Source organism: Cydia strobilella, chromosome 3, assembly GCF_947568885.1.
Source record: "Cydia strobilella chromosome 3, ilCydStro3.1, whole genome shotgun sequence".
Lineage (NCBI taxonomy): Eukaryota > Metazoa > Arthropoda > Insecta > Lepidoptera > Tortricidae > Cydia > Cydia strobilella.
This window is the reverse complement of record NC_086043.1, coordinates 7,950,063-7,962,819: the sequence shown is the minus strand read 5'-3', so window position 1 is coordinate 7,962,819 and position 12,757 is coordinate 7,950,063. Positions and strand designations below refer to the sequence as shown.

Genomic DNA, 12,757 nt, shown 5'->3' with positions numbered 1-12,757 from the left:
AAAGCTATTTTGTCTGGATCGTAACTTTAAATTACAATTTCTCCGAATTGTGGAACACTGAAGCATATTTCAAAATCAACATGAAATTTCAAGTACGGACTGTTACTACAAACACCTCAACTTCTGAAAATATCAATAAATAAGGGCATCCCTTATTGAACCCGCGTACAATGTGACAAGAAACTTTAAATTGACGATTTCGCAAAGTGAGGTCGCAGTAAATTGTTTTTAGTCGGCGCGGCGCGGCGCGGCGCTGTGGAAATGTTCAAACTTTATAATATGACATTTCCCCAGCGGCCCCGTGATCATAATTTTACGAAGACAACTCAACTTTATATTTGTTGAAAATTTTGCAAGTCAAAACTAATTTAGTTTCACTTGTGTCAAATCAAACTTTTTTTTTGCTCTACTTAGTCCTTTGAAGATCGCAGTTAGTTAGGTATCACGGAGTTTGGCACCCTCCTGTATCAGGCGTAGGTATTCTGATTTTAATAACGGGTTATGAATTAGATTGATTATTTATGCATCTGATCCAATTCAAATGATATTGAAAGAGGTATGTCAGGATCGTAGCAAGTGGAAATCCGTGGTCTCTGCCTACCCCTCCGGGAAATAGGCGCGATTATATGTATGTATGTATGTATGATCCAATTCATAACCTGTTATTAAAATCAGAATTCGCATGTAAGTTTTGGTCACGATAATAATGCTTCCTTGCTTGCTTGGTAATATATAAACAAGTGTATGGTGCTTGACGGTGCAAGCAGCTTCGAGCGAAGCGTTCGGATCGTTTTAGCGTGACCCTAGGGTTAGGCTCGTTTACAACCGTAAAGTGATTGTATATGTATAGCTGAGAAGTTAGAGCGTTTTCACATTGTCAGGTCCGATATCGGATGTCGGAAGGAAGTAATATATAGGTATGTGTTTACCTAATACCAATGGCACTCTCCTAGAGCTGTTTTTGTCATAGGCGCCTTCCGAAATCCGATATCGGAAAGGCGGTTCCGATAAATTCAGCCATGTCGGAGCCCCCCGTCAGCTGTCGGACCGATAATATTTGTTTGTGTGCGTATATCCATAGCCATACTAATATTATAAATGCGAAAGTCTGTTTGTCTGTGTGTTACCTCTTCACGCTTAAACCGCTGAACCGATTTAGTTAAATTTGGCATAGAGGTAGTTTGAGTCCCGGGGAAGGACATAGGATAGTGTTTATGTCGGGAATCATCCCTAAAGAGAGTGAAAAGGAGGGTGAAATTGAGAGATTTTATGAGTTGCCTGATAATTGATGTCAAATAATTAAGCTTATGCTCAAATTGAATGATTGCTATCACACTTTATCCAGACGCTAAACTTACTCAAGCTGCTGTTACTGATTTCACGCAGACGAAGTCGCGGGCAAAAGCTAGTGTAGGCATAATGTTTGTAATGTTGTAGTGTGCGTCTACTAGAGACGGCCTTGCTACGCGGATGTCGGATCCTACATCCGATATCGGATCGGACAATGTGAAAACGCTCTTTATCTTTCGGTCACGTCGCAACCCCTTAAAAAGTCTAATGAAGTGTCATCAACAACGTTAATTTGCATAATTTTCTGTAAGCAGCATAATTACATATCTATAGGTAGGAAAAAAGTAAAACAAGAAAATGAAAACAATCTATTTGTATGCGTTACCGGGCCCTTTGATGTCGAAAAAACGAAATTTCAAACCAGAAGATTTATGCTTCGCGGGAATAAAACATTCCCCTTTTATTTAGTAAGTGAATACCTATTTTGTAATGGCGTTTGATCAAAAGAAAAATTGTTTCTATGCTTACAACCAAAATATGTTAAACGAGTGAGTTGTTTTCGATTATTTCGACATGTTTAACGACACTTTCTTTTCACCCAAGCTACACAGAATTACCACACCACGTGGAAAAATCAGAAGTAAAATATTGGTAAATTTGTTCTTATTCCTACAAGGTCGAATATGGTGACAAAATATTACATTCAACGAAAAAAAAACCTCACATGCAGCCGTAGGTAAAGTAAATGTTTACAAAAAGTAAATATTTTTATGCAATGCGAAAATTGATAGTCTAAACAAAAACAAATTGAGCTCTCTCTTATAGTCTGTGTTACTTTCATAATTTTCTTCTGTTCTTCTTGTTGTGGTTCTTATATTTAAAGTATTACCCCTATTTTCATAAAACTTTACAAGCCTTGTTTAGTTAATTTATGTATTATCAATTTCTTAGAAATACATACGATTAACAACTAATTGAGGTTTGTAGCGCGTTTATCAATAAAGCCATAGTCTGTATTGTAACGGACGTTGACCAAACCACATGGCACCGTTTTGGTAAAGCCTTTTGATCAAACAATGCAAAGGCTTAAAAGCCGTCGTGAGCAAGATGTCGTACGTATTCCCAATTCTAACTAGTGACATTGACATCCAAGCTAATTCGAATGTGCACCTGACATCAACCCGATATTTGAATATTGAAAGCGGGCGTCTCGCTCGCACTAATAAATGTACGGACAAGTCAAAGAGAAACGAACGCGCGAATGACAGCTGACTGATATGATTTCAATATGATTCTACGTTCCAATTGGCCTGTTAAACTAAGAACATTTTCTTTTATATAGTACTTACACACAAGTATTATAAAAGAAAATGTGAAAAATCAAATCCCACCAAAAACGTTTTCATGTAAAATGTTGCCAAGACGAAACAATAAGGCTCGCACTATTATTAAGTTATCAGATCTCTTGTAAAGCCAAGCTTCCAACTCTACTAGCCTTAATTTCACAAACTTTACACCTTAGTCAAAATATGTGAATTGGCCGTTTCGCTACCGTCACGTGGGCGTAAGGTGCAGTTTGTGAAGTTAGGGCTTGTAGAGTTAGAACCTTGGCTCTACAAGAGATCTGATAACTTTTTGATAGTGCGAGCCTTATGGTTTCGTCTTGGCAACATTTCACATGAAAATGTTTTTGGTGGGATTTCACTTCTTTTTGTAAGTTGCTTATGACAATCTTCCATCCCTTAATTTAAAGGGTTTGGCGGTGATTTACTCAATATCCTGAAATTCGTATCTGCATATTGGGCATCTTCTATACAATCTGCTTTTTACTGATTTCGCATACAAACTTTTCCCTTTTCCACCCTAACGGTGTGATTTTGGGATTGAAAACTATTCTATATCCTTCCCTATAACAAAAACTATCTGCATACCAAATCTCAACTAAAGCGGCTCAGCGGTTATTGATTCCCGATACAAAATTCTACCCTCCTTTTCACCCCCTTAGGGGCTAAACATTTCAAGTTTTAATTTTTGTTGTAGTTTGTGTACTAATACTATCTTACATAACAAATTTCAGCTTCCTAGGACTTCAGGAAGTACCCTAAGAGTTTTGATGATCATCAGTGAGTGAGTGAGTCAGTAAAGAAATCGGGTTTTTTTTTAGATATGGATAAAATGTAAAGTATAAGAGCTATGCAACTGAATTTTTTAATGCTTAATAAGTACACTATTGTCATCATATTCCGTAAATTTTGTCCATCTGGTATACTTAATCCAGAATTCTAAACCCAAGTTATTAGTGTTCAAAAAAACGACGAAGCGCATCAATAAAAGGTAGGTAGTGCCTTGTGCTTCGCTTTGCTCGTCTTGGCGGGGGCACTATCGTGCCCCCAGATTAAGATCAATTTGTAAAGTTTGAAGACGGCCCGATGCACTTTAAGGAAGTATGGTGCAGATTGCATACGCCTACGTATGCTACGAGCAAATTTCCTCTACATAAATAATAAATAACACAATCTACGGTTGTGTTAAAAAAGGTAGAAAAAATTGTGTTTTAATTACTTTTTTATTTTTATCTTCCTACAATATTTATTTGATTAGGGCAGCAACTTCAAAAATGCATGTAATTGTGTGGCGCACCTGGCGCGAGCGTCTTTCTTACAGTTATATTAATTATCTACCTACTTAATTATTTTAGTTGGGAAAAAATCTGAGTTCATATGTGACGTTACTTGCCTAAAGGGTCCTCATGCTCCGTGTGCATAAGGACGCTTAAGGTATGGAACGTTACATATAATCATTAAGTGTGAAATTAGAAATAATACGACACAAAAATAAATATAAAACATTAAGTAATAACGACCCTACCACACTACACCCCCACTCATAGTGTTGTGTTCCTGCCGGTGAGTAAGGTTACCAGAGAGCTCAACGAGGGTGCGGTGTTATGGTCGGCAACGCGCATGTAACTCCTCTGGAGTTGTAGGCGTACATAGGATACGGAGACTGCTTAATATCAGGCGGGCTGTATGCTTGTTTGCCACCGACGTAGTATTAAAAAAATGAAATTACGAAGTGCTTTAAGTTTTAGGGCAAAAAAATGCAATTTCAGAGAAAACTGCGATTATTTTCTACCCAGGTTATATAATTAATTAAGTTGTGTATCGAATTCACATAAGATTTTAAAAAATACCTTCAAATAACATAAAACAACCAAAATCATTATATTTATATTTTTCGTAAAATTAAGTTAATATTTCAGAGTAAAGTGGTAACATAGGGGACCACTTTACTCTGAAGCTACTTCACCTTAATTACCTCACAATATAAAACTAAAACTTTTCGTTAATGATTCTTCGAGGTATGTGCAAAAATTTTCTTTCAATAGGAAAAATGCCTACTTCATAAAATGCTTGCCGGGAACTATTTGCAGCCCGATTTGGCAAATACATCCGACCTAAGTGTCAAAGTTGAACTACCAACATAAAATATTGGCATGTCACCAAAAACAATCGATTCTGTAGAATACTAACATTTCAGCTTGACCTTATTCATGGATATGAAATGATTGCTTGGTATAAGTATCATAATTGAATAGAAATTGTTAAAAGTGTAAACAAACCAATTTACCATTATAACCATGAGAGTTGGCTGGTTTATTTTACATTTTAATAGTGACAAACCGCTTTTGTAAAAATCAAGTTTCTGACCTTGAATGCCCAAAATCATTGTCACATATTCGGAAAACCATGAAATTTTAGAAGTTTTCCCTAAGGTAATTGTTATTATTAATAACGCACCATAATAACGCACTTGTAAAAACACATGTGGACTTGTAATCAACAATGTATATGTTACCATAAAAACCAGTTTTTATTGAAAACACGTTTTCCCTTCTTAAAACTAGTTTTCCGTATCGCCCCTAGTGAAACCGCGTTTTCACTAATTAAGACTAGTTTTCCGTTAGGCCTCGGTGGAAACTACATAGTTTTAACTGGAATTTTTCAGTCAAAACTAGTTTTCGCAAAATGCCTTGGTAAAAAAATAATTTTGACTGATTATTCAAAAATGTAGGTATTTCAGTGAAATATTCTTATTACTAGACGATGTTTTACTTATGGGTCTCCGGCAAGCTCGGTTCCCCATAAAAACGACTAGCTAGATTGCTCTGAAACTTTGTACTTATTTGGTTTGTATGTTTTTGGTTGAAAAAATGCCGCTTTCTATCACCGCACCGCTCGCCATCTGCAGGGTGTTCATCCTCACCCCCTAGCACCTAAATGGTCGCGTACTGTGCGGTTTAAGAGGAATATCCTACCGCGTACGCTTCGGCTGTGGAATGAGCTCCCTGCCGAGGTTTTTCCGAGGGGCTACAGTATGGGATTCTTCAAAAAAGGAGTGTACAGGTTTTTAAAGGGTCGGCAACGCGCGTGTAATATCTCCGGTGTTGCAGGCGTCCATAGGCTACGGTAACTGCTTACCATCAGGCGGGCCGTATGCTTGATTGCCACCGACGTGGTATAAAAAAAATGTCACTTTTGAGACTGACAGATCAGTATCATATTGGAAACAGATCGAATGACTAAAACTCGAATTGGCCTGTAAATGTCATTATAGATAATGTAATTAGCTATTCTATTGATATTATTGGGTATTTAATTTTATAACAAATTGTTATCAATTAATCTCCGTCCGTGCCCTAATATCTGATACATGTATAAGGGCACCAACGGAGGCTAGTATAACAAATTAAGAAATGCTTAAATTACATTCGAATATTTTTACCAAACTTTAAAATACCCATTCAATTTCACACATAAATCGGTAAATTCCAATTTAAAGGTGCCCACTGATTACCAGTCTGCCTACAGTCTCCCTGCCTTATCGGGCGGCCTGCCGTCCTAGGCCAATAACGTCCACACACATAAGCGATTATTGCCTACCGGCAATAGCCTGCTACCACCTCTGCGACTACAGACTAGCAGTTGAAAGTCGTCCGTTCTCCGCCGTACGGCCGCCCGCCGGCAACGGTCTGATATAAAGGGGCCCACTGACTATCAGTCCGCCGGACGATATAAGCCTGTCAGTTAGAACAAAAATTTGACAGTTCCGAACAACTGACAGGCCAATATCGTCCGGCGGACTGATAGTCAGTGGGCCCCTTTAATTGAGAGTTCGCCGGACGATATCAGCCTGTAAGTTAATCGCAACAGGCCACACATTAAAGGGGCCCACTGACTATCAGTCCGCCTACAGTCTCCCTGCCTTATCGGGCGGCCTGCCGTCCTAGGCCAATAACGTCCACACACATAAGCGATTATTGCCTGCCGGCAATAGCCTGCAGGCCTGCGGCCTGTCAGTTAGAACAAAAATTTGACACTTTCGAACAACTGACAGGCCGATATCGTCCGGCGGATTGATAGTCAGTGGGCCCCTTTATGGTTGTATTGCTATGTACAAAGTATCCGAATTTGAATTGGCAACTTCATCCCATACATATTCAGTTTGAGGAAGCGACGCAGTGCGCAAAACTTTTGGCACTCTCGCTTGCATACAAAAAATGAAAGTGCTTCTCTATGCGACAAATGAAATGGTGAATTTACCCGAGCGGAACGCTGACTGACCTACATCAGACTTCATATTGTAAACTAAGTACTACACGGCTATTGTGTAATAATGCCCTAATTGTTATGTGACAACGTTGATAATGATAATAATGAAGCCGCTACGTCAGGGTTGTTGTATCTTATGGGGCCCACTGACTATCAGTCCGCCGGACGATATCGGCCTATTAGTTGTTCGGAACTGTCAAATTTTTGTTCTAACTGACATATCGTCCAGCGGACTGATAGTCAGTGGGCCCCTTTACCCAAATATTAAAAAGTTTCATTTATTATAGCTAACCTGTTGATTTCATATTCTTAAGGGGCCCACAGACTATCAGTCCGCCGGACGATATCGGCCTGTCAGTTGTTCGGGACTGTCAAATTTTTGTTCTAACTGACAGGCCGATATCGTCCGGCGAACTGATAGTCAGTGGGCCCCTTTACGTAGGTATTAGGTACTTACATTTGAATGTGATGTTAAGAAATAGTTATTTACGATACAAGTGCGGAAAAGAGGAAATTCGAAACGAGTGGCGATAAATTAAAACACGACCGCAGGGAGTGTTTTTAATCGACATGAGTTGCGAATTACCTATTCGCACGTGTATCGTACAACGTTTTACAGTACATATGGCCCTTTAAACTTTCGACATATGCACGAAAAGTGCTCTTTTACGCACTAGTGCGAGAAAGTAGTACCATATGTACTGTAAAGTACTTTTACAGTACATATGGTGCTACTTTCTCGCACTAGTGCGTATCGCCATTTGTTTCTAATTTCCTCTTTTCCGCACTTGTATCGTAAATAACTATTTTGTCAGTTGTTAATATTTAAAGGTGATTTTTAATGACATCTTTGTGCTAATAACTCTAGAAACATTAAATATCTAAATAATAAAAAAATAAAACAATCCACTGTTCAAAACTTGAACCAAACAATATTACCATTGATTGCTTTTACTTACGGAATACACGGTAGAATTGTGACACAAAAAGTTACAAATAGGATGGTTTTTGTACAAAAAGATAGAAACGTAAGTGCCCATAACTCGATCGTCACTGAGTAGATAAGGCAAAAATTGCAAAAACATTCATGATTACAAATATTATTTCCCAGAGTTTTTATCGCTCGAGTGACGCAAAGGGGTGCTAACAAAAGATAATGCATCTTACTGCCAAGTGGTCCGTGCGCCGTGTGAATAATCCTCTCCATTGTAGTCATTTGACAGAGCCGCTCGCCTGACGGAGGGCTCTTGACTCTTCTGCGGAGACTGAGACACGCTGAAAGCTCCTAACCAATTATATTTCACATTCATTTGGAACGACTAACGCCTCACCAAGCATTGTTTGTGTTAAGGTGCAGTAGGCTAAAGAACAAAGTTTTTGAAAAGTCGTAACGCTTTTTTATATCACAATACGGTTTGCCAAAAATTTAATTGATTCCTGAGTATTTGACTTTAGCTCGATAGAAAAAATCACGAACATAGGTCTAAAATGCACTTTAAAAAGTATAATAAATTTTGTACAAAAACTAAAATGAGCAATAATATGCTTGGGATATAATGATTACCTTTTTATCTTATAAACATACAAAAAATTTAAATTCAAAAACATGCTATCCGCGGTCCCGAGCACGCGCCAATCCATCTCGCTCAAGTCGCTCACGCTTACGCTCAGTGAGAGTGAGAGATGAATTTGCAAACCTACTGGGCCTTAAATCTTGGAAGATCTATTTAGGCATGTATAAGTATGCAAAATATGTACAGTCAGCATCAAATAGATAACGAAGGTCAAAGTGACCAAATGTATCGGAACACGTCCTTATATGATTTTGGAGCAAAAATGTAGGTAAAATTGATAGATTTAGTCGTTGAAATTATGCACGTTTTGTTACGTAATATCTAAATAACAAGAATTGGTTTCTATTAGCACGTCTTCTCATGATAATCTCATCTTGCCTTTTAATAATGAGGTCGCGAGCGTGCGTCACCGGTAATATATAAAGAGAAGAGATTTTAAAAATTCATCAAAAAATTATGGTGGTAAATTATACAGAATGATGTATAAGAACAGTTTCAGCATATGTTGTAGATTGTTTAAATATCAAAATTACATAATATTGTGTTCGGTTACCGCGATAGTTACACATGAAATAAAACTATGAAAACGGATTATATCGCGTATATTGAATTTATAATACATCCCGACGTTTCGAACCCTTTACAGCGTTCGTGGTCAACGGGTGACTGAGGATAAACTACAAAGTGCAAAAATACCCACATACTAAAAATAATGAACCATTATAGACTATAAACTTTAAGGCTGGTTGTACATGCAAAATCGGTTCATAAGGCTAGTCTGGTTACATTACTTCAAAGTCATAATAATAAAAATGTAGTCTGTAAAAGGTCGAGTACAGGATATGTGTAATACAAAATTACTATTTTTAGCCGTCCAAACTTTACGAAATTTACAAATAAGAGCGACAAAATCAGTGCTTTACGCGCGTTTACCTAAATGTCCATCAGAAAAAAATCATTACTAATTTAGTGAGTCCGTTTTCAAACTATTGATCTGTAAAACGGCAAGATGAGAAGACGCGCTAATAGAAACCAGTACTTGTTACTTCTATAACGTATCAAAAGGTGTACAATTTCAGCGACTAAATCTATCAATTTTACATTTTTGCGACTAAAATCGATAACAGGCTCTTAAACTTATTAAAAGTGTGCCTACTTAAAATATGTATCCAATATCATTTAATATTTACTACTAGCTTTTCGGTAAGGGAAAACATCGCGAGGAAACCTGTATACATCCGTGAAGAAATTCAAAGGTGTACCTACCCTACGTGAAGTCCCCAACCCGATTGGGTCAGCGTGGACACCATAGTCTAAGCCCTCTCGCGCATAAGAGAAGCCCGTGCCCAACGGTGGGACGTACGAGTATATAGCCTGAATTATTACTATATGTCTTTCCATATATGTGACATCGTCAATTAAAAGGCACCGCATTGTCGCTTATAGATTCCGAAATATCAATGATTTTGTAAATCAAGTTGTAATTGATTAAATTTTGTTTTGTTCAGAAACAGTCTCTAGACACTTAAAATAATCATGTGTATTGTACAAAAGTCGCAAATTCCTGCGATAACTTGGAAAAAACTACGCTTAAAGTTTAACGACTAGGGGGTACTTCATTGTCGGTCGTCCTTACGATCGACAATGAGGTACCCTAGTCGTTAAACTTATTCTTTAGAAGGTATATAAATAAATGTGACGTTTGGATTCCGGCTGCACGAGCATTATTGCTGCTGTTTTGCAGCGCGTCATTACTGCCGAGAAATGTTTTCGCTTCCGCGCAGCACCAGCATCCAGCGGACAGCGCAGTGGGCTTTCAAGACAAATTAATCTAAAAGCATTATCATTAAGCGATGAGACTAAATCGAGATTCGGGATTAAATCGAAACGTTATTTAAAACCGGATTTCGTCCGGAGTTCAAAGCAAACAGACAGATTGAATTAAGCGGAGAATTTGCGTTATAGTATGCTTCCGTGTTCGGGTATATGTAAGTACTGGGTACATATCTACAGTAACTTTAGTAGTAGCATAAAGTAACTTATACTAGAGCGGTACTGTCATAGTAAATTTTGTAACCCCAGTAAATTCACTGCTATCTGTCAACACACTTTAAAACTAAAAATGAAGATTTATAAAAATACGATAAAATGTATTTAAATATGGATAAATGATTTTTTTATTTGCATTAATTATTTTTATGATTTTGACCCATGTTCTTTCACTGATATGCGTTAAAATTGTTAAATAACAAACGAAACCGTCAACGCCATCTATACGACAGTAGGCCAAAGCTAGTAGCGCTCTCTGAACGAGAATCAAATTTTCTTGATTTTCGAGGCACGTTTTTTCCATAGACTGTATCCATCTATTACGGAGTTATATCTATCTTTGGTAGTAGTACATACTTTAGCAGTATATAGGTATAGGTAGGTTAGGTGTATGCTATAACATTTATTGTTTACCCAATAAACCATAACTAATTAATTTACCGTTTTATTTTACTACCAATAATGGCGACGAGGATAAGATTCGAACCCACGCGTGAAAAGCTCCAAAGTATAATATTGTCATCATCTTTCTCTCAAATGTATTACTATCGTAGATTTAACTATAGATATTTAATCTACACCAAAACAATTTGACTTAAATTACTCATTTTATTAACTTGTTTTTACAAGCTATATATGTACGGGTCAAATCTTGGAAGTTTAATTTGCCCCACTTCTCGGTTTCCGGTGAAGCTGAAAATTTGAATACGTGTGTAAGTCGGATGACAATGCAATATTATGGTACGTCATGGAGCTGATCTGATGATGGAGACTCCCACCTGTTCCACCTCCTGGTGGCCATAGGAACTCTGTGATAAAACAACGCAACCTAATTGTGTTTGGGGTTTTTAGAATTGTCTCGAGTATTTGTTGTCTGTGGAAAGAAAAGTACAGTCAGCAATAAAAGCTTGTACCAATAATGAAATTTTGCCAAAATCTTATAAGTATATATCAGATTATAGGTAATATACATGATAAACACTTTTGTGTAGGTAGTGTGTAGGGAAAACCCAATTGTTCATGTTATTTTTCTTTCAATTTTAGTCTTTAATTTTGGTGCGTACTTATCAACTTCAACATAAGTTACGAGAATGTAACGTACCTATACGACGTATGTAACGTGAAAAACGCCTAGGAGATATGATGATGTCTTATTTTCGAAAAAAACAGACCAATAAATCTCTAAGAAATCCCGTCCTAATCAATTAAACATCACATGCCACTCGCTGTCATTTGTTACGTGTTAACATATACCGTAGCGTAGCGAGACCATAAGGCAATGTTTGTTAAACATTATTGAACAAAACTGCAATATTTTATTCCAGAAAACTTAAATTAATAAGGCAAAATTGGATTGAACATGTCTTATATTTACCATTACGTCGTTTGGTACACTGTACTTGGTGAAAAATATATCACGAAAGTAAGCCGCTTTCGATTGAGCCGAGGGGAACACGTGCGCGATATTTTTCATTATGACAGAGAATAATTCCTTTCCTTCGCCTGTTACTACGTACGACTTACTTTGTAAGACTCTTTCACGTAGGTATTCAAACAGGAAAACAAATAAATACATTTTTTATGATAGGTTTACTGATATTTTAATTTAAATAAAATTCTTATAGTTAAGTAAATATTTTACCTCGTGCAATCTTGGCCGGCCGGTTCGTGGATAAACAATGTCCGATGCAAAAATGTCAAATAAAATCACGTACGATTTCACCCACTTATGATTACTTACTCACTGTTAATTATTTAAAGATCTCACTGCGACTCCTTACGTTAAATCACAAGAAGCACTGAAAAGTTCATTAAAATTCAGCAGGTGCTTGTAGGAAATAATCGGGTTACGATTGGCGAGTTTTACCGGAGCGCGCGCGGTGGGCGCGAGGCGGCGGGCGGTCCCAGTCGCGCCGGACGAGACTATGCCAACACCGCCTGGCGGGCACACACCGCGCATGCCTCCATCACAATAAGCCAAAGTTCACACGGACTGCTGAAGAGCTTGCTCGATCCGTGAAACGAATTTATCTGTAGGAATGCAACAACCCTCTCTAAAAGATTACGCAACGCCTGTTCATACTAATGCCGTGGTACTCGCGTAAACATTTATTGCATTAAAGCGTATACTTTGTTTGTTTTTACAGGATTGAGCCATGTGTACTCGAGCCCTAAGATGCCCAGCTTTTAACTATTCATGAACCGTTGGTCCTATGTTTGCCAAGCCGATAA

At 37.7% G+C, this 12,757-nt stretch overlaps 1 protein-coding gene across 2 annotated transcripts in view; it reads right to left on the bottom strand.

The window, feature by feature from the left end:
• Positions 1 to 12,554, bottom strand: part of LOC134755756 (uncharacterized) — a 92,410-nt gene extending 79,856 nt beyond the window's left edge. Inside the window, exons 1-2 of one of the 2 annotated variants that reach the window (XM_063692330.1) lie at positions 12,168 to 12,554; positions 8,070 to 8,177 (exon numbers count right to left, since the gene is read on the bottom strand). The gene's annotated coding sequence lies outside the window, so the exon portion shown is untranslated. The remainder of the gene's footprint in view (positions 1 to 8,069; positions 8,178 to 12,167) is intronic. The other variant, XM_063692325.1, reaches the window with a different exon arrangement.
• Positions 12,555 to 12,757: the final 203 nt, after the last annotated feature.